At 41.1% G+C, this 22,958-nt stretch overlaps 1 protein-coding gene across 3 annotated transcripts in view; it reads left to right on the plus strand.

Annotated features, from left to right (window-relative positions):
• The window catches only part of GFRAL (GDNF family receptor alpha like), a 772,441-nt gene that overhangs the window by 624,371 nt on the left and 125,112 nt on the right, over positions 1 to 22,958 (plus strand). The gene's annotated exons all lie outside the window — the stretch shown is intronic.

Below are 22,958 nucleotides of genomic sequence, written 5' to 3' on the forward strand. Positions count from 1 at the left end.
ATAACATTTATTGAATCAAACAAAACAAATATATCTGATAGGCCAACTAAATTAATTGTAGCCAAACACATTCACTGAAAAGCTAAAGCAAATATATGTTTTCTAAACTTTAATTGTAGTTGCTCTATATTGTCACTTGCATTATTTCTACAGTGTCAAAAAAATATATAAAATACAACAAACATTTATAAACATCACAAATATGTAAAAAAAAAAATATTTTTGACAAATGAGAAAAATTAAGGTCACCCTAGTCCTCTCCTGTCAGCTTCTTTCATGCAAAAATTAACAAGAATAGGTTGTTCTAATATTCCTTTCCAGAAGTGTATAATCCATCAAGAAATAATCTTGGGAACTAAGAATATTTTCATTTTTCTGGCAGTCTTCACCATCAACAATGGTTAATTCAAAATATTTGTCTTTGGAATTACTTCTCCAAGAAGAGGGATGGTAGATGTGTTTTGGCCTTTGATGCCTTTAAAGCCTCATCAGGACCGGTGGTAAAAGGGGTGACCTATTCATTCTATTATCAAAACACATAGATATACGTATAAATTATATAGAAAATGCAAGGAAATCTAAGAATGAAGTACATTATACCTATCATGTTTTCTGCCACAGCTTACCTCTCTTGAGAATCACAATTTACAGGCATGACTCATATCATCCCTCCAAACACTTATGAATGAACACATGTCTTGTACCCTGACCTTTGACCATATTAATTGCTGTTAGTTATAGCTAACTGCAGCAGGTGTTCCCCGGTTTATTTGAAAAGGCTTAATTACTTTTACAAATGTTTTACTCCGCATATACAAGGTCAGGTTTCAGGCGCCATGGAAACATCCAGAAAATCCACAAGAATAAGCATCAAGCAACCAGCATAGATTCCGGTAGACAGCCTTCATCAATTTAATCCCCTATATCTTTATTTAAGGACTGTCCACACTCCTTGCCCTCGCTTAGCCTCTCCACCTGCCACTGACCTGTTTCCCAGCCAGGCTTCCAGGACTCTGCCTTGTCAGCTCCCTTGATCCTCCTGCTTCAACTTCAGTGCAAATTACATCCAACATTAGTCTCACACCTGGATGGAAAAAAGAACAAGAAAAGGAGAGACGCATTGACGGACTTGATTTTAGTACATGCTGAGGTCAGTTGTAATATTGTACTGCAAACAAAGGTAACCAGTGTTTTTGTTTAATTTGTAAATACTATTGACAGGCCTCTGCCAGAGAGGACCTGGGTGATGCTAACCCTGTCCAAATGTTCTTGTGGGTTTGATACTTAAATCATACTCACTACAGTTTCGAGAACTTTGATGAAGGGGCCTCAAAGGGCAATCTAAATGAAAACAAAACAACAAAACTAAAGGTACCATATCTGCAGGTACCATTCATCAGACTGCTGCAGAGTTTCTGTTGAGTAGATGAGCCACAGCATCTTTAACTCTACACACTTTCTCTATCCCAACTCCCTTCCCCCTGGGATTTGCCACTATAGCAGTGTCTCCTTCGAGAGCAAGTATTGGGGGTATTTGGGAACTTATGCAGATAGGAGGTATAAAGGTTCCACAGTCTACTGAGGGAAAGGAACATTGCTGCAGTACATTATACCTATCAGGATTCCTGCCACAGCTCACCTCTCTTGACTATCACAATGCACCAGTATGACTCATATCATTCCTCTCAACACTTATGAATAAACAAATGTCTTGTACCATGAATATTCAACATATTACATGCTATTGGTAATAGCTAGTTGCAGCTGGGGTTGCCTGTTTTGTTTGAAAAGGCTTAATAGTTTTTACAAATGTTTTACCTTGAATATCCAAGGTCAGGTTTCAGGTGCCACATCTTGTTTCTTGCTATAAGCAATTAGAATGCAGCCTTTGTGAACATTCTAAAACACCTTCTAAAAGGCAACCTCATTGAGTTAATTATATGCTCCTGTTCTTTGTTACAAACAAGCAGAAGGTGACCTTCATGAACATTCTAATGCAGTCTTATTTAAAGACCGTCCACACTCCTCCCCTTCCCTTGGCCTTTAGGCCTGCCCCTTACTAATATCCTGGCTTCCAGCACTCTGTCTTGCCAGCTCCCCTGAACCTCCAACTTCGACCTCACCGCAAAGAACAACCCGCATTACTCTTGCACCTGGATGGAAAAAAGAACAAGAAGAAAAGGCAAGATGGATTGACAGACTCAATTGTGCTACATGCTGAGCTCAGTTTAAACATTGTACTACTGATAGAGCCTTCTTTGTAATTGATGTCACAATCCACTATCACACTTACCAATCGATACCAGGCCCATAAACATAGAGAGTGAGGTGAATGGATACTTTTGAACATGCCTACTTTATCTCTAAATTGAACAGATGATACAATGCTGTCCAGTGAATAGATTCTGGAGGACAGAGTCGTTAACCTATTGTCCACTACAGAAAGTGTTTTTTCCAAATTAATACGATCAATTTCTCGTATTTTTTCAGCAGTTTCAATTTGATTTAATTTCCAAGCTTCATTGTATGCTGCGTATATACCAGCGTATATATGAAACATTTTTGGCGCTGTTTGCGAGGTCCCAGTATGAAATCTCGCAAGTCAGCACCTTCTTTAAGTAAAGCTAAGTGTTGCTTCATTTCGGGAAGTGTGGATCTCTTTAGCCACTCAAGGCATAGTTTTCCTACACTGTATGTTGTAACTATCCCTGGATGTTGTCTCTGGGAATATCTTGGGTCTGGCCTGTTCTGTTTGAACCCCTGTATTTTGTTCAGGAATCTATCATGATAGTTATTAGTGTCTGTGGGCCAGATCAACCATTTGTTCCAGTCAGGAAGTATTCTGTTTTGTTTTAAAATATAGGCCACGTCTAACCCCTTATCTGTAGTGGTGTTTCTATCAGGCATTGGCTTTGGTATAGACGGGTTGTTTAAATCTTTTATCTTGGCTAAACCAAGACAGGTTGTTTGCTGAATTGTGTCATTCAGGAACATTATTTGTTCAGAGATCATGCATGCTCTGAACAATGCTTCTACACCTTGTACCTGCCATTATTTTGTACCCCAGATGGTTTTTGTCTCAATGTTGTTTTTCCAAAATTCAAAACCAAATATAGACATTTTCTCATAAAATTTTTCAGAATAAATCAGTTTAGGGTTTTTCAACATGTTTTTCACTCCTGTCTTATTTAACATTGTAAAATAGAATGTTTCAGGATCAGTGACATTAAACCCCGAGAAGTATGGCAATTTCTCATAAAATGTTTTTGAGCTGCCTTTTGGCGGGGTTGGACAATGTTCCCATTGATTATAACTGAAAGTATTTCTAGGATTGGCAGATTTATGCAGATAATGATGCCCAAAGTGCTTGAAACAGTACAGATTACATTTCCTCATAATTCGACGAACCCTGTAAATAATCATGTGCTGTAAATTTTGCTGACATTTCTAAATCTGACATCATATAATTATTATTGTGAAGTTAGATATATTTGTCTGAGTTGTTGAAAGAGTTCTGTGATTTTTTCAATGAATGTTTTTATTGCTAGCTTGTCTCCATGTTTACTTGGATCATCGGAAAAGTCATCAAAGTTGATAAAGTAGCCAGATACAGTTCTGTCAATTGGTGGGATTGCTTCCGGATTTCCAATGATCTTTGCATTTTCTTTTGTTACATTTGTATAGTTGGAGGCTACATCTTTGTAGACTGGTGGTTCTTGTTGAACTGTTGCAATTTGGATTTCAAGAGGCACAAGTTCCATGGCTTTGTTGCATAGTCCTTTTTTAAATACTGCAGGTTTGTCAAATGTGATTAATCTCTCGGTTTGAACCTCTTGGATTGTAGCGAGATTTAGGCTTCTGCTATTTCTTGGGAGTCCACTGGGCCTACTACTTATTATAGGCCACATGCTTGTGGTTTTACCAGGTTGATTGATACATCGGTTTTCCTTTTTTCCAGCAAGGGGCGGTAGTACAACTGATCTTGTTGCACTGACAGCTAAGACAGGTACTGCTTTTCTGTAAGAAGGCCCAAATTCCTTCTTCACCGCGATATTTTCTCTGACCAGATCCCCAATCTTTGGAATCCAGACAGGTCTTGCTGGGACAGGTGGATTTTTTTCAGTGGTAGTTGGCTTTAGCTTTTCGTTACTCAGACTTTTTCTTGTTTCATTTAAGTCCTGTAAAACAGCCAAACGATATTTGATATCAAAGGCTTTTTGTTGCACCACTGAAGTCTGACAATCCAAGTCCTGAATGATCAGTCTGGTACCAAATAAAAGTTCATACAGACTCATACCTCCTAGAGAATTTCTTGTCATATTATTAAGACTACTTTGGACACTTATTAGATGTTTGACCCACCCATCACCCGAACCGAATACCCTCTCTGTTATAGATTGCTTTTTGTCCCGGTTTTTTCTCTCCACTACCGCATTTCCCTCGGGATGGAATGGACTAGAATACCGCAATGCAATGCCCATGCTGGCCATGGCCTCCTTGTAAGCCTGAGAGCTAAACGCAGGACCCTGGTCAGAATGTAGCATGCCAATTGCGTATGTGTTGATAAAGACTCGCAAATCTTTTATAACAGTTCTGACATCAGCCGAGCGCTGTGGCCACATCCAAATGAATCTCGTACAGGAATCCACTGCGACCATGATATATTTATAGTTGCCGTCCCTTTTAAGGGACCACAGTGGTCCAGGTAAACACATGCTAATTGTTTGTCTGAGATTAGAAGGGGTGTCTGCGCTGGTCGTTTCACCGTTGACACGTTCATTTTCTGACATTTCACATTCAAGAACATAGTTCCTACTCTGTTTTCTCATTCGTGGCCACCACTATCTCTGTTTTAATAATGATACTGTGGCGGAAACACCAGCGTGTGCAGAGGCGAGACTTTTGTGTGCCGCTAAAATTAGTCCTAACCTGTGCTCCCCCACTCCAGGGATTTAAGCAAATGGAACGTTGTTCGCATCAATTATGTATGTATTGCCGAGTGGATAGTTTAGAGGTAACGCCGCATAATTGCCTTCCATTGAGGATTTTACAGCAAGCAGCATTTCGCAATCTATTTGTTTTTCTGTACACTTTTTTTGTAGCTACAGAAGCCGAGTGATCAGCTGCCGTTGTGGCTCTGTCAGTAAATTAATTCCCTGCAACATGAACGCCATCACGTTGAAGACTCTGCGTATGTATCACGTGAGTCTTTTGTAGTTATTTCTGCAAAAGAACTACTTGTTCCCATAGTTTTTTATGCTTTATTGTGGCACCTGTCTCATCTTTGTAACCATTTTTTATCCAGGTCTGCATGGAATTATTGTAAGATCGGACGTAGTAATGCGAATCGCACACTATTACTGTCAGGAATTCACGATCAGCATTTTCAAGCGCCATCTTTTGAGATCTTATTTCAGCTCGCTGAGCTGTACAGTTTCTGAGAGATTCAGTTTTAGTGACCATCGGTCTGAATTTACCTAAGCGCCAGCGACCTTTAACAATCGCGCATGCTGCATTGTAAATCTGTTTTTCCACAGCATAGTGTTGTGCAAATCTGTCCGTGTAGATTACACAGGTGTACTGTTCTAGAGGCAGAATTTCGATCGGCAGAGGACATTCATTTTCATATTCCAGATATTCTAGTTTTTTCATTTTCGGATCAAATGCGTGTGTCACGTCTTCTGTTGCAAGAGAAGTTTCCCATTTTATCCATTTTGGATGTAGAGCTTTAGCATTAGGATTGCCTGGTATTGTTACCGCCTCAAGGGCTGATACTGCTGTTAAAACAGATATCCTTTTCCCTTGGGCTAGCTCTCTTTCTTTTGCTACAGCAGTTTGAACCACAGTTAGAATTTTTTCAGTTGAACTGAATTTCATTTCAGCTTGTGTGTACAAATGTGATTTGTAAGCTATTCGTACCGTTTCTCCCTCATTAGAGGTCAGGTATGTGAATCCGCATCTTCCTGGGATGACTCGGATTACAAGGTTGCGTTCATTTGCGCGTGTTTGCAGTTTTGTTTTAGTTAACATATCTGTCTGTAATGATCTTAAAATTTCTGTGTTTTTGAGTCTAATTAATTGGTTTAAAATCAGGTTTTATTAGTTCGTAGAGAGGTTTAATCCTCCCTGCATAATTTAGAATGTATGTTCTTCCGAAATTCAGGAAACCTAGTATTGATTGTAAGTTTTTCAGCGTTTTTTGAGCTTGGAGTACTGCACACTTCTCTAAGAAGTTGTTTGCTAGACTTTCGCCTTCACTTGATAATTCATATCCTAAAAATAGGACCGTTAGATGGGCAATTCGTGATTTTTAAAAGTTAAATTTGTACCCTTCAGCTGCGAACCCAAGTATTATGGTGTTCACTCTTTTCAAGTGAGTCTCCAGGTCATCGTCTGTAAGATAGATGTCATCGACATAGGATAATGCCTCATCATCATACATTTGTAGTAACTCTGTTACCCTTGCTGAAAATAATCCTGGCCTGTTCTTGAATCCTTGTGGGAGACGACAATATTGTTTTTAGGTCCCCATACTGGAGAAAGGGGTCAAATATCTGCTTTCAGGTGCTGTTTTGACAGAAGAAACCATTTGAAATATCGAATGTCGGTTTATATTTTTTGCGCACAATGTTATTCATTAGTGCTGCACTGTGTGAATTTTGCACTGCAAAAGTTTTACAGCAGGAGTTTAGATGTATGTAGTCCAAAACTAGACGATATGAATCGTCTGGCTTGGAGACAGGAAACAAAGGATTGTTCATTTGTGAAGTGCATGTTTCCATCACCTCTGACAGGTCGATCTTTTAACTGGATTTTATGGTGAGGAGAATCCTCATCCCATCCTACATGTTTTATATATAATGCAGGGGCTTGAGCCAGTGCCCATTTTCTAGCAAGTGTGTATTTTTTATGAATTGGAATGTGATTTGAGAAGGCAGGCATAATCATTTCTTCGCCATGTGGGCACTCCCTAGCCAGTCTTTCTCTGCTAGAAGGATATCATAGCCTTTAGATAGATTCTCCTAAAAGAGACCGTTTATTTTCCTAGTTTTATCTCCCTCTATACATAATGTTATTTCATATAGTTTATGGGGCACGCTCAAACGGGTGTCTGCAGTTTCCACTTGAATGTATTCATTCGTGTCCACTGTCTCCAGAAGATTCATCAGGATCTTGCGAGCTATGCTCACTTCTGCTGCGCTGAATAGCATTGTCTGAGCCCACTCTCCATTTTTCAGTTGTGTCCTCAGGATTCTCTGCATGTTTTATTTTAATACTCGCTACCTTCTTTCTTGGAAATTTTAATTTTTTACTTTGATGAGCAGGTTCCCTGTCTTTGAACTTGATTTGCTCTTCTTTGTGTTCTGACCGTCCTCTTTAAGGGTGGGCGTAGTTCACGAAGTAGTGCTACGCGAAGCTACGCGTTGAGAATCTTGCCGGGATGTCATTTTGCTTGCTCGCGGTCGCGAACATGACGTTCAGGTCCGCGAACAAGCAAAAAATGGGCGTTGCACTACGCTACGCTGCACTACGCGTGTTCGCACTGTGCTACATGCAACTCGCGTAGTGCTTCGCCCAGGCCTAGTCCTCTTCTTTCCGATTTCTTTGATGAAGTCTGAAAAGATCGAGAGGAACGTGTATCAATATCTTGATATCTGTCAGGTTTTCTCAAATTGTCCCTATTTCGAAGGTTGTATCTTTTTTCAGAGGGCTCCCTTTGGGGAGACTTGCCCCCCCATTCTGGAGATTTATCTCTTCGTTGGGGAGACCTTCCTCTGGTCTGAAACTGTTTTTCTCTGGGAGTGGTTTGTTTGTTACCCTCCCACTTCTTCTTTTGAGAATTGAGATTATTTTTAATAAAAGTTTTTTCAGGATTTTCAATTAGTTGGGGTTTTACTGGTTTACCACCCAAACTATCTCTGCCTAAATCTTCATAGGATTTTTCAATTATTTTAGCAAGCTCAAAAGGTTGGTCTGTTATATCTGTCTCCGTCAATTTTTGGCGGATTGCCACACATGCTGCTTTTCCTTTTATGTTGGCTAATAATATAGCCAAGAGCTGCTTAAAGTCTTTTAGTAATTTCATACCCAGAGTTAAAGCAGATTCTGGACCCTATTCCTTTTGAATCTTTCTTAGTACATCTGGTATAACCGCCATAGATGGAATACCATGTGTTTTTGTGTAGATAGAAGCAAAGACTGTGCCCCAAGTGTCACAGTCCTCCACATGTGGTGCGATCCCCATTGGGAGACACATAGTCAGAATTCTGTGTTTTTCGAGAGGGGTAGTATCAGGAAATACTACCTCCGTCTGAGTGATTTTTTGAGCTAACCAGAATGGAATCTGTTCCCGTTTTGCGGGTGTTTTACCAAGACATGATTGTATATTCTGTGATGTAATTTTATTTGTGTTCCCCTGGTGAGGGGTGTTTTGTGGAATTTTAATTGCAGGTTGGACTGTTGAAGTCTGCATGACATATTGGACCAATTGTCTATGTATTTTAATTAGTTGTTTTAGTTGAACTAAAAGTTCTCCGTCTGACATTGCTTCAATGTCGGGGTGTGGTGTATATCTGGCTAGAACCGGCCATGTGGCTCCTGGTCTACCTAGTGGACCGAGCCTGGTAATTTGATTTTGATGTTTTAGGGCGCCATGAAACAATAGCAGGTGCTCTTGGTATGTTAGTGGAATTTCAACTTCCTCGAAAGGAGACTATTCCGCTGGAGATTCCGCTATTTTGTAGTAGTGGAACTCATGTGTTACAGCGTGTACTGCTGGAAAATTTACCCAGGAATAGAATACCTCTGTCTGCCGAAATTCATTTGCCTCTACCACAAATATGACGGTACCACCTCTTGATGATACTCCATTTTCTATACATTTTATAGTTATGGTTTTCCTTATATTGACCGGGATGATTATTGCATCATGGTCGTCTTCATTAAACCCTGTAAGGTCTGCACCCGGTTGATTCGCATTTACTGCGGCTTCACCAGTTTCGTTGTTGTTGCCATGATTTGACATTGTTTAATGAAAGTTTGTTGCAGAGCAAGCTTTTGAGGAAACAAAGATTAGGTGCACAATATTTTGGAACACTGTATCCTTCAACGTTGACTATACCGTAAACTAATACATAGGATTCTCATCCTACTAATTTTAGAATGGAGGAGGTCTTGTATCTATCTCTCAGGACTCGCTCTCCCAGTAACCCGCAAGGGTGACCGGAAACACTGGAGCTGGATTTTTTCGGCAGGAGAAAAATACAGCGTCTTTCTCAGTGCGTCAAATGGGAGGGACGGCTTCCTTCGGGCACTCGCATCAGCTGGGCTTCGGATGAGTAGATAGCCGCTCTGCTCCACACCACCGTGTGTTGCTTAAGGCAAACGCTGGTATATTTATACCTGGAAGGTGCCGTGTTTGACATAAGGTTGGACATAAGACGTCAATAAAAGATGTCACTAAGAACTGGCCGTTCTTTCAGTGCTCGTAGGAGTTCTAGGACAAATCAAAACAAAAGCATGGGGAATTCCCAGGTTGCTGGAGGTTTGGTTTGTTGAAAGAACTTGTTGTGCTCTCTAGGAGTCTAAGGAAGTAGCCTTGCCGTATTTGGTTTGCATTGGCTATTACTAAATATGGATTTGATTCTTATGCCTTTATAAGGGTATGATTTGTTATAACCACATAAAGGCATAAATTGGGAATATTTAATTAGAGTCCTAGATAAGATCACAACATGGCCACGGTCCATTCTTATAACAGTTTCGGGGAAAGCCCAGCTAGTGGAGCACCGACGAAGGATTTTAAACATGCAAGGAAGCTATGACATAAATGAAGAAACATTGAGCTAAAGGAGAATACGAGCAAGCTTAACAAACCAGAGAAATCGAGAAGCGGCGCTTGCGCTAATGAAGTCTCAAGACACGAGACGAATGCAGCAGAATAAATAAAAAGCAAAGCGGCTGGCAAGAACGCCCCTTTGACCAGGGTACACCATCCTTTATTCTGGAAAAAAGACAACAGAACAAAGCACTGCACAGTTAAGAAAAACAAAAGGACCTCGAACTGCAAAAACATAATTTTTGAGCAGCCAGCAAGAACCTGCGTAATCATAACTACAGCACTCAGATATAAATAAAAAAAGCCCTGATGAGAGTCCTGTGAAAGAGATATCAGCACTCGAAAGGCTTTGGCATATTCCTAGAAAATTTGGATGATCTGTGATTAAATTCCACTAGTCAAATAAGGAATAAAATTACAATTTTGTACAAACTTTATTGAGATACAAAAAGGGACATTTGTATAAGTTGGATGACTTAACAAATGAGTTTTGGTTTTCTGTTTTTGTATATTGCTTTTGGCCGCAGATGCTGATCAAAATTTTGTGATGTCTTTTGTAGAGCACAAATAATTAATTTGTTTATTTGAAATGTTTTATGAAATATTTTGCTATGTGGGTATGATTTGACAATGTTTTCACTCTCCATGTGATAATTTAACAATCATCTCTAGAAAATTCAAAAAGCAAAAGTAAAATAAAAATACCAAGATAAACATAAAGGTGTTTGTCTTTAGAGCAGAAATTACTAAAGCTGTATAAAAACCGAGGTATAGGTGCACTCTCAGTTGCTCTTAGTTTTAAGGATTTTAAGGGCATTTAGTCTGTGCTCATACCCTCTGCTATCATGTCTTCTGCAGAAAACCATTTTTACTCCTCCTACTAGGAGGTGGAGGCTGAATGGCCCCTGAACTTCTCCTTCCAGCAGTGGACCAATCCCTCTCTCTAGCTATTTCTAGGGCGCTGGCTCCTCTTAGGGATCAGGTTGATAAGCTGGCAAAAAGCATCCCTGGGGTGTTCAGTGACCCAGATCTGGTGGTGGCGGGTCCTAGTAGCTCCCACGTGGGGAGTAACCATAACGCAGGGCACTTGGAAGGATTTGATAAACTTACGGAGACCTTCTTCAAGAGTGTGCAAACGCTAAAACATGCACCCTGCTGGGAGGAGGAGGAGTCCGGAGAAAATTGCGACGTTATCAATACTATTGTAGACACCGACTGCGGGTTTCCCTTAGAGAGAGAGTGTGTATCGAGGATGATTTCTCCACCGATGAGGATAAGGACTTAGGGCATCCCTGGCATCCAGAGTCCCACTCCTCTTAGTCCCCGGTTGGGGACGGAGTCCACTCGGACATGTTCGAGCCTACCCAAATTTACCATCCTAGGTCAGCAGAGTGGACTCCTGATGCCAAAGTGGCAGAGTATGTGGTGGGGAAAATCTATCAACCTCTTGAAAGGGAGGTCAGGAATAGGATGAGTGGAGGTGGCACACACACCTGAAATTGATGAGAAACTATGTACATATGTATATGAGGGATCTCGAGAAAGAAATTGATAGGATGTCGGTGGGCCCTTGACCCAAGTTATTCAATTGGCGGAGCGTTCAAAAGAGTCAGAATCCCCTTTGTCCACGGATATTGTGGCTGGTTGGGCACAATACCCTAAACCCTAAAACATTACGCCCACCACTACCCAAACATCACTGCACTACCCTAAACCCTAAAACACTACCCTTAGCATGACACCCTACACCTCCCAGACATAACTGCACTACCCTAAACATTAAAACACTACTACCAGCACAACTCCCTAAACTACCCAAACACCACTGCACTACCCTAAACCCTAAATCTATCCCCAGCACAACCATATTCACTACACAAACACCACTGCACTGCCTCAAACCCTAAAAACAATACCCCCAGCAAGACCCCCTACACTACACAAACACCACAGCATGACCCTAAACCCTAAAACATGACCCCCTACACTACACAAACAGCACTGCAATACCCTAAACACTAAAACATTAGAACCCAGCACAACACCCTACAGTAAACAAACACCACTGCACTGCCATAAACCCTAAAACACTACCCCCTACACTACACACACACACCACTGTACTACCCTAAGCCCTAAAACACGACCCTCTACACTACATAAACACCACTGCATAACTGTAAACCCAAAACACTACCCCAGCACTATCCCCTACACTACCCAAACACCACTGCAATTACTTAAACCCTAAAGCACTACCCCCAGCATGACCCCTACACTACACAAACACCACTGCACTACCCTAAAACACTACCCCCAGCATGACCCCCAACACTACCCAAACACCACTGCACTAATCTAAACCCTAAAACACTACCCCAGCACGACTCACTACACTACACAAACACCACTGGACTACTCTAAACCCTAAAACACTACCCCCAGCACAACTCCCTACACTACCCAAACACCACTGCACTACACTGAACCCTATATCTACCCCCAGCACAACCTCCCGCACTACACAAACACCACTGCACTACCCAAAACCCTAAAACACTGCCCCCAGCACAGCCCCCTACATACCCAAACCCCACCGCAATACCCTAAACACTAAAACACTAACCCCAGCATGACTACCTACACTACTCAAACATCACTGCACTAACCTAAACCCTAAAACACTACCCCCAGCACGACTCACTACACTACACAAACACCACTGGACTACGCTAAACCCTAAAACACTACCCCAGCACGACTCCCTACACTACTCAAACACCGCTGCACTACACTGAACCCTAAATCTACCCCCAGCACAACCACCCACACTACACAAACACCACTGCACTACCCTAAACCCTAAACCACTACCCCCCGCACTACCCTAAAAACTAAAACACTAACCCCAGCATGACTACCTACACTACCCAAACACCACTGCACTACCCTATACCCTAAACACAACCCCCTACACTACACAAACACGACTGCACTACCATGAACCCTAAAACACTACCCACAGCATGACCCCCTACACTACACAAACACCACTGCACTACTCTAAACCCTGAAACACTACCCCCTACACTACACAAACACCACAGCACTACCCTAAATCCTAAAACACTACCCCCAACATGACCCCCTAAACTACACAAACACCACTGCACTACCCTAAACACCATTACACTATACAAACACCACTGCACTACTCTAAACCCTAAAACACTACCCCCAGCACGACCCCCTCACAACACAAACACTACTGCGCATCCCTAAACCTTAAATCTACCCCTAGCACGACCCCTTACAATACCCAAACACTACTGCCATACCCTAACCCTAAAACAATACCCCCAGCATGAACCCCTACAGTACCCAAACACCGCTGCACTACCTTAAACCCTAAAAAACTATCCCCGCACTACCCCCTACATTCAATAAACACCACTGCACCACCCTAAACCCTAAAACACTACCCCTATACTATCCGAAAACCACTGCGCTACCCTAAACCCTAAAAAACTACCCCAGCATGACCCCCTACACTACCCATAAACCACTGCACTACCCTAAACCCTAAAACACCCCCAGCATGACCCCCTACACAACTGCACTACCCTAAACCCTAAAACACTACCCCCAGCACCCACCTACACTACACAAACACCACTGTACTACCCTAAACCCTAAAACACTACCCCCGGCATGACTCCCTACACTACCCAAACACCACTACACTACCCTAAACCATAAATCTACCCCAGCATGACCCCTACACTACCCAAACACCACTGCACTACCCTAAACCCTAAAACACTACCCCCCAGCATGACACCCTACACTACACAAACACCACTGCACTGCCCTAAACCCTAAAACGCTACCACCAGCATGACCCCCTACACTGCTCAAACAGCACTGTACTACCCTAAACCCTAAAACAGTACCCCCAGCATGACCCCCCACACTACCCAAACACCACTGCACTATCCTAAACCCCAAAACACTACCCCTAGCACAACCCTTTACACTACCCAAACACTACTGAACTACCCTAAACCCTAGAAGAGAACCCCCACCCCATGCCCAGTCCCTCTTACCTCTCTCTCCTCGTGGTTCCTCTCTCCTCGTGGTTCCTGTTTCACATCATCTCTGAGGGTTGGTCTTTGTGAGGAAACGGAGGAACAGCCTCTGTTTCCTTACAACAACGTGGATCGTCTACATGTTTTTTAGAACTCATGGTCATTTACCATACATACCTTTACAACTAAATTTGTTGTAAAGGCATGTGTGGTAAATGACCATGCGTTCTAAAAAAATGCGTAGTAATGACTTCGCGATGGCTGGTAATGCATTCACTGAAAAAAATATAGGTTTTAGAAATGTTATAGTTATAAATTAGCATTTAAAAACCCTGGAAATTCACTGACAAAAACATAGGTTTCAGATATTTTATAGTTAGTTGGTCATTTTACTTGTACTAAACCATAGAAATTCCCCTTTTATAGTTAGTTCAGCTAACTATAACTCGCACCCCCGCAATGCACTGTTGATATTACATCACTCATGAGATGGTCAGTGACATCACTGATGACATCTCAAATTACACTTAATCTTCAAAGATTTATTAGCATCCAAAATCTCCTGTAGAGTTATTTCCTCTTCAAGGGTAGCCAAAATATCCGGTATTGAAGGAGGTGTAGGAAGAAATATTGGATATTGTGGTAAGGTTTTTCTACTCTTCTCTTCTCTTTTTACTCCTTTATCCTACCTTCTGTTCAGTCTGCATGACTGGAGAATTCTGTATGATTTCATAGAATATTGGAGTGTGGACCGGTTTAGAGGGTCAGTTGGAGATGTGAGTCTGCTCCTGGTGGGGTTAAAATTACAGCTTATTACATACCATCTTACTACAATTTACCATCTATCTTCTACCTGGAACATATTACAATACAGTACATCTTTTTTTATCAACAACCCTGTCTACAATTTGGACTTAGTACAGATATCACACACAGAAGGATGAGCATGTTTTGTATATAACGATTCCTAATAGGATTGAAATGTGTAAACAATATCAGAATCTGAATGTAATATAGTGTTTGTGTGGTCATTAAGAATGGGTCTAATAATTTGCTCTCCTGGTTTAACTTTTAGGTAGTAAGCCAACATTTTAACAGCTTTATTTCAAGGAGGATGTTACATGCATCAAGAGAAGCCAATTTATTCAGAGAGGATTTGGCTTTGATAGGATCCCGCAGATGGGAGCGGGATTTAGAGATAAAGTAGGCATGCTCAAGAGACGTAATGTGTTGTAAAGGGGAATGGTATTGGGAGTTTAGTCATCTTTTGGCAGTATAAGCAATAGTAAAAGCACTAAATAAAGTTTTGAAGGCATCCTACTTGTTATAAAAAAAAATTTCAATAGGCTTATTGAATTGGAATCAAAATGTAATAAAAGAGGTGGCTTCCGAAATAAAAGTTTGATTGGATAACAGAGAATTGTTAAATCTCCAATGAGCATGTTTGGTATTGTTAAGAGACAGGTCAAAAGAGGATGATCAGAAATTAAAAATAGAGCCAATTTCAGATGAATGAATTGAGGGGAGTAAAGATTTAGAAACTAAAATATAATCAATTCTAGAAATAGTATGATGAACATTGGAATTTTTTTGTTAATTCATTTGTATCAGGGTTACATGTTCCATACATCAGAGAATGGACGAGAGGCAATAGCAGATTGGAAGGCTGTATGTGATTTATCAGGTTTAGATTTGCAGTTAAACTTCCTGTCAGAGAATGGGTCTAACTAATTATTGAAGTCACCTGCAGACAAAGGTACAGAAACTATGAGGACATACAACAAAAACAATGAAGGAGACAGGATAACACCATACACCAACAATCGCATAAATTGAAGATAATGCCATAAAAATAGAAAGGAGAAACAAATAAACACTCATACAATCATACATAGAGTAGGAAGGAAGAAAAGTAAAACAGGAAGTCGAATAGGATAGAACGTATAAGAAAAAGTAAGAGGAGGTATCAGAATAAGAAACAAATTAAAAGACCGATCAAAGACATTATGCCAGATCTGAAATAAGAGGAAAGGAAAATGAGAACAAGGCATGTCTGCACCAAAAGCAAAAATGACAATGGAGAAAAAAAAGTAAAGAAGATAGAATGATGCCTTATAAACTAGTTTAATAGACAGGTAGAAAGGCGAAAGAGGCCATCTATAACTAGCAATTTATGAGTATTGTATATTAGTGTCTATGCGTTGCTTCGTAATATTGTGCAGGAACATTTTTTATTTGACTGAATTTTCAAAGGATCGGAAGACTCCTTCATAGGTAATTTTACAAAGACAGGGTTGCAAGATACCATAACAAATGTTTAAGTTCTCCTTTGTGAACCAAGGGCCAGGATTTATTTACATTTAGCATGGGTTGCATTGGAGATATCTTGAGAAATAAAGATGTTGTGACCATACAAGACAACATTTTTCCCTGGTGGCCTTCAAGACACGCTTCAGCTCAGTAAATTCCAGAAACAGCATTATGATGCCACAGAGTCTAGCATGTTGAGGTTGGAGACGACCCAGAATATTTAGAGAAGAAAGCGATTGAACATCAAGAAGATCAGTTCAAAGTTAAAGACAGAAGATCAGGGCCCTACATTTTATCAGGAAGACAGTAGAGCCGAAGATTATTCCTTCTGTTTCAGTTTTCAAGATCTTCAGGATAGATTTTAAGTTTTTTAATTTTGTGTTCCAACTTTGGGATCTGGGCAGCTATTTCCTGAAGGTGGCCAAAACGTTGTTCCACATAAAGGATTTTGCTTTCAAGAACAATCCAACGATCTTCAATTTGTTGTAGTTTTTCATTAGTAGTGTTCATAAAAGGTTTAAGGGCACATGCATCATCTAAGATTGTGTCTAAAATAAGATTGAGAAGAGTGGATTAGTGATAGAAGATCATTCCTAGCTCTCTTAGGATTAGTGGCAGAAGATGATGGCTTTGTAGTAAGTTGGGAGACACTAGCCATTCTGCTAAAATGCACTGATCTCTAAGTGAGCTTATGAGAGTATCAAAGTCTGACCATACAATAAAAAGTGTTGAACGAAATCTATTGAGGTAGTAAAGAGCAAATCTTAGAGATGTAAACAATGGTTTGAGAAAGTGGTGATCTTCGGTGTGCGAATAATGGTCACCACACAACAGCGGGTTAGAAAGAGGAGTTTTGATTGTTCCCGCCGGCTTGCAAGTGCGCAAGGAAACAAGAAGCAGTAAAACAATTTATAGCCCTAGTCGTAGAATCACTATGACTGCATACGGAGTGCAAACCCCTTAATCGAGATAAAGAGCAAAACCCACAAAGTTAATAATAGCAATGGGTGCCACTTATTGAAATCAAATAGAGCATACAATTTTCCTTTAGGCTCATAGAACTTCTTCTCACAACTGAATTATAATGCCCATAAATATAGTTGTCTTTTATTTCAACATGTTATACCAAGAGACACAATATTGTTGCAGTTTGAAATTAATCTATTCCATCCCGACTGTAAAAATTATTTGGGGCAATAATTAGATCATTTCAATCATCCTCATAGAATATTTAAAGCTGTAAAGGAATCCAGGTGTTCAGGAGCTCAGAGAATAAAGTGCCAAGGTTGCCATTAGTGAAGAAAAGACTCACCCATTTAGGGACATTCCTGGGATGAAGGTATGTGTTGTGAGCAATTAAAAGTGTGCAGAGTGTCCAGAAAATGGCTGCTGCTCATGTCTTAGGAAACTGTACAGTGACAGCAGAACATCGAGGAAGGGTCTCACTAGGTTCCCACCAGCTTGCAGGAATGTGGAACAGCAAGGGAACCAGAGACCATCATAGGAGACAGGATGTATAGCCAGAGAAGGCAAGAGAAACCAAACGATAGCTCTGTGAAAAGTCGGAGTACAGCCGACCACCTCCATCCTGCTTCAGCGCGCAGCGGTGCTCCCATAGTTCTCTCTCTAATCTTCCTCAGAGTTGTCCCCTGCACTTTTAAACATTTGTTTCTGGGTTCAGGTAGGGTAGAATTCACTGACACTTAAATCAAGGGTTGGAGGTTTGCCTCGAACTGTGGAGAACTTCCTAGTCCTGAGTATTCTGCAGCTCCATGTCATGCTGTTTTTTCACACCATTCCTCCCCCTCCTTAATGGCAGCCAAATGAAAAAGATGCACTACTGGAGAATTCATCCTGCTTCCAGTGCTTGTGAGAATTATTCTCAGTAAAGAACACAATGCAGCCTGCTGCAGTCATAATGTGCCTCTGTGCGCTGACTGCACAACTGGGCAGCGACTGGAAATGGCTCCTCCTGAATAGCCTAAACTCCAAAGTCTCACCCAATCCCTGCCTCAGCCCAGCACATATACCGGAACCTGCTGGCATTCAGATCAGAGAAAATGCAGCCACGCCTACTGATAGCCACCAGAAACAGAAAGAGTAAATAGAAAACATAAATACAATAACATTCAAAACCAATGGTTATGTGGCTTATTTCATCTGACGAGGTCAGAGAAAGAAATAGGATGTGGTGTTGGAGGGGGATCTTATGTGTTGACATTGACATACTCACCATTGTAAATGTAAATGTAAATTGATACTTGTATAGCGCACTACTCACCTGCAAGGGTCTCAAGGCATTTGTACGAATACCGCTGTGGAACCCATCCTGGCTTTCCCTGTGAAGCGTCCACTCCTGGGCACCCCCAAGGTGGAGGTCAGGCATCCTTAGCGTTGTGGGGGCCGTTGTGGAAATTAAGCAAGCTATTGCCCAGAGTTGCAGAATGGGACTCCATGATTGGATTAGGCACTGAGGCGAGAATTATCAGGTCCGTGGAATTTTGAGCACAAGACTCGCCTAGGCTGGGAATTGAACCCTGGTCCCGGGTTAGACCTCTGCATCAGGGTCTGCCGCTCTAATCATTGAGCCACACTTCTCCTTCTCCTTCTGCTTATTTTCCTTATTGTCTATAAAGCGGTAAACTACAGGCATTGTCAATCTCTCTGTCAGAGGCGGAGATGCCTCAACATTCAATTACTGGGACGAGGAGGACAGAAACGAGGGGATAATGAAGTAACAATAACAGTGTCGCATTATTTTAACTGCTGTTGCGTGGTACCTGGCATGGTTGAAAGGAGGTAAATTTAGACACCATAATGCAGGTGAAATGATATTCAGGTCCTTAGTAATGCCAAAAGAGTCACTGAAGTTGGAGTAAATGGACAAAAACATAAAAACGTGCCCATATCCAAAAAACAGTCAGAAATCCACAGCCTTAGGCTCCAGCTCTGCATAGAAGCAGAACTCAGACTTTTTGGAATTCACATTTTCGTAGGATAAGGCCGAAAACCTGGGACAGGTAAAGGTTTACAGACCCATTCCTCTTAAGCTTTTTGAATTCTGATACATGACCATACAGAACAATTCTATAAACCCTATTGTGCATGGGAAAATGCCGTCACACTTGTTCAGTGGCAATTATGTTTTTTTTCCTCCACAAGGAAAATCGAATGGGAAAACCTAAATCCTAGACTTGGCCGCTATTTAGTTTTCCCTCCTTAGAAAGAGATTTACGCCTGCCTTTGGAAAGAATAAATGTCTTATCATTTACGGAGTGGGAATAGACACATTTTAAAGGGGGTCCATGCATCAAATGCCTCCTCCCCATCCCTGAGTTTGTATTTGCTTATTTGAAGCAATATTCCACCATAGTGTAATATTACAAAGGAGTTAATTAACTTACAAGTGCAAAGTCACCTTTTGTGATTAGGATGGCGGGCAGACTTTGTCTGCCAACCACCCTAACGGAGAACGGGACCGCCCGTCAGAAGTGCGGGGGTCCCGTAGGGGAAATTAGGATGTGTATTGTGGCGGGCAGTGCTCTCTGCACCGCCCGCCAAAATACTGAAAATGATATGCAGCATTTGCATTAAAAAAGTGGCAGGCACCAAGCGGTGCCTGCCGCTTTGATTATGTAAATGTGGGGGGGTACCACAGGTACCCCCGTGTCCACCCTCCCATTCTCCTTCACTCTGGTGGCCCGCAGGGGGCCCCCAGAGTGAAGACTGCCTGCTTTTCCGTGGCGGCATTGCCGCCACAGAAAGGCATGCCAATTTGCCCATTGTAATGTGGCTGGCGGTGTCTAACAGACACCGCCACCATATTAAACATTTTCCCGGTGACCGGGGCGGAAAACAGGCGGGCGATGTTTTACACCGCTGCGGTGCCCCCCGCCATCGTAATATGGCGGGGGAATAGGGCAGTGGATGTCGGGCGGATTGCCTCCGCCAGGCCGGAGGTGGCTACCGCCAGCCTGGTGGAGGCAAGCCGCCCGACATCCTAACAACCCCCTTAGAGTTTTAAATCAGACCATTTGTGCCTATAAGTTCAATGTACACACACAAATCGCTTTCAGTTCGTACAACTCTAGTTCAAAAGTGTTCAGTCTTTTAAACTGTAAGTGCACATGTGATACTGACAAATTATTTATATATTATATCTGGTTTATACTGCATATTATTGATTATTTGCTTCAAAATAAGTACAGTAACTGTTTAATACACATTTAGATTGTCAACACTAACTGATTAATATGTATTTATTGGAAATTTGGAATCTTGTTTATCAAATGCAGTTCTTAAATTCTTCATTCCCAAACAGATCTTATGTTGGGGATTGTTTAAGGCCAGAACAAGTCCTGTTACACAGGTGCCAAGAAGGCCTTATAGGATGCATGATTGGCAAGTTCCAGTTGAGCCTATGTCTCATTCTACTTTTGCTGCAAAGCTAACTTTTATTTGGGGGGGGTTTAGGCTGGGAATATATGCAGAGAACATTATCCTAACTAAAACAGACAGGCTTGAAGACTTGAAGGGTTTAACTTCATTCCAACCGTCAAACCACCTTTCAGCCGTACCCTGTTTCATATTAAAAATAGATCAGTCAATAAACATTGAGCCTGAGAGACTTAAGATGCAAGACTCTTCATAAAAACTTAAACTAAGGGCTGTAGAGAGAAAGTCCTGACTAGAAGTGCCACTTCAATCCCAATGGAATGCAGTGGCATTTGCCAACAGGACAATCCACAAACATGTTTTTTTATGGTTAGTCAGCTACATGTACCTATTGGGCCCAGTAGGCCAACGAGCTATAAACAATTGGCTGCCTGTGCTATACATGAGTGCCTATCTTTAGAAAGCAGAGCAGATATTAAAATGAATGGATGTCCTTTATAAATCCCACCCAAAACTGCTCCAAGTGACAAATATAATGACTGTATCACCCACCACAAGGCTGTCATTCCCATCTGTGCCTGAGTCCCTTCCCTGCATGATGTACATGACTTCCAAACCCTGGAAACAAATCAACAATGCATATGTTCCATTGCCACAGTGGGTTGATTTGAGTGCTCAAGGTCTCAGCATCACTTTTTACTTCATTAACAATTTTGCTGTGCACCATAAAACATCACCAGAGCAAAAAACCTGACTAAAAAAGAATTAAGTGAAGCCATCAGACGTTGAGGAGGGATCACTGACAAATATGGAGTACAAAAATATAGAATACAAAAAATATCGAAGTAAAAATATGGAAAGCAAAAATATGGAAGTCCTATCTACAAACAATTAAGTACAAAAATATCGAATCAAAAATATCAAACAAAATATATATAGTTAGTCAAAATATCGAAGTTTTTTAAATGTCTTAAAAGTAATTTAAAATTAATGAAATTAAAACTATAATTAACTAAAACATACTTAAAAATTCTTAAATAACTTTAAAAGTATTAAATAATTAATGTAAGTTAAAAAAATAAACATACAATTTAATTTGTTAACACATATATATATATTAACATAATATTAATTAATAATAAACAATATTTTTACTGTAGCATAGTGAGAGGGTCAAAATGTACTATCACCACTCCAGCAACTGCAACAGTAGGTTAAACGTTGGATAGTGTAGGGGTAAAAATTACTATTCCCACTCCAGTGAGTGCAACAGTAAGGAAAGCGTTGGATAGGGTAGGAGTAAAAATTACATTTCCCACTCCATTGAGTGCTGCAGTAGGGAAAGCGTTGGATGGCTTAGGGGTAAAAATTACTATTTCCACTCCAGTGAGTGCAACAGTAGGGAAAGTATTGGATAACGTAGAGGTAAAAATTACTATTTCCACTCCAGAGAGTGCAACATTAGGGAAAGCGTTGGATAGCGTAGGGGTAAAAATTACTATTCCCAATCCAGACAGTGAACAGGAGGGAAAGTATTGGATAGCGTAGGGGTAAAAATTACTATTCCCACTCCAGAGAGTGCAACAGTAGGGAAAGCGTTGAATAGCGTATGGGTAAAAATTAATATTATCACTCCAGAGAGTGCAACAGTAGAGAAGGCATTGGATAACGTAAGGGTAACAATTACTATTCCCACTCCAGAGAGTGCAGCAGTAGGGAAAGCGTTGGATAGTAGGAGGGTAAAAAATACTATTCCCACTCCAGAGAGTGCAACAGTAGGGAATGCTTTGGATAGCGTAGGGGTAAAAATTACTATTCCCACTCTAGAGAGTGCAACAGTAGGGAAAGCGTTGTATAGCGTAGGGGTAAAAATTACTATTTCCACTCCAGAGGGTGCAACAGAAGGGGAAGCGTTGGATAGCGTAGGATTAAAAATTACTATTCCCACTCCAGAGAGTGCAACAGTAGGGAAAGCGTTGGATAGCCTAGTGGTAAAGATTACTATTCCCACTCGAGTGAGTGCAACAGTAGGGAAAGCGTTGGATAGCGTAGGGGTAAAAATTACTATTCCCACTCCAGAGAGTGCAACAGTAGGGATAGCGTTGGATAGCGTAGGGGTACAAATTAGTATTCCCACTCCAGAGAGTGCAACAGTAGGGAAAGCGTTGAATAGCGTATGGGTAAAAATTAATATTATCACTCCAGAGAGTGCAACAGTAGGGAAGGCATTGGATAACGTAAGGGTAACAATTACTATTCCCACTCCAGAGAGTGCAGCAGTAGGGAAAGCGTTGGATAATAGGAGGGTAAAAAATACTATTCCCACT

This window comes from Lissotriton vulgaris, chromosome 6 (assembly GCF_964263255.1).
Source record: "Lissotriton vulgaris chromosome 6, aLisVul1.2, whole genome shotgun sequence".
In the NCBI taxonomy this organism is placed as follows: Eukaryota; Metazoa; Chordata; class Amphibia; order Caudata; family Salamandridae; genus Lissotriton; species Lissotriton vulgaris.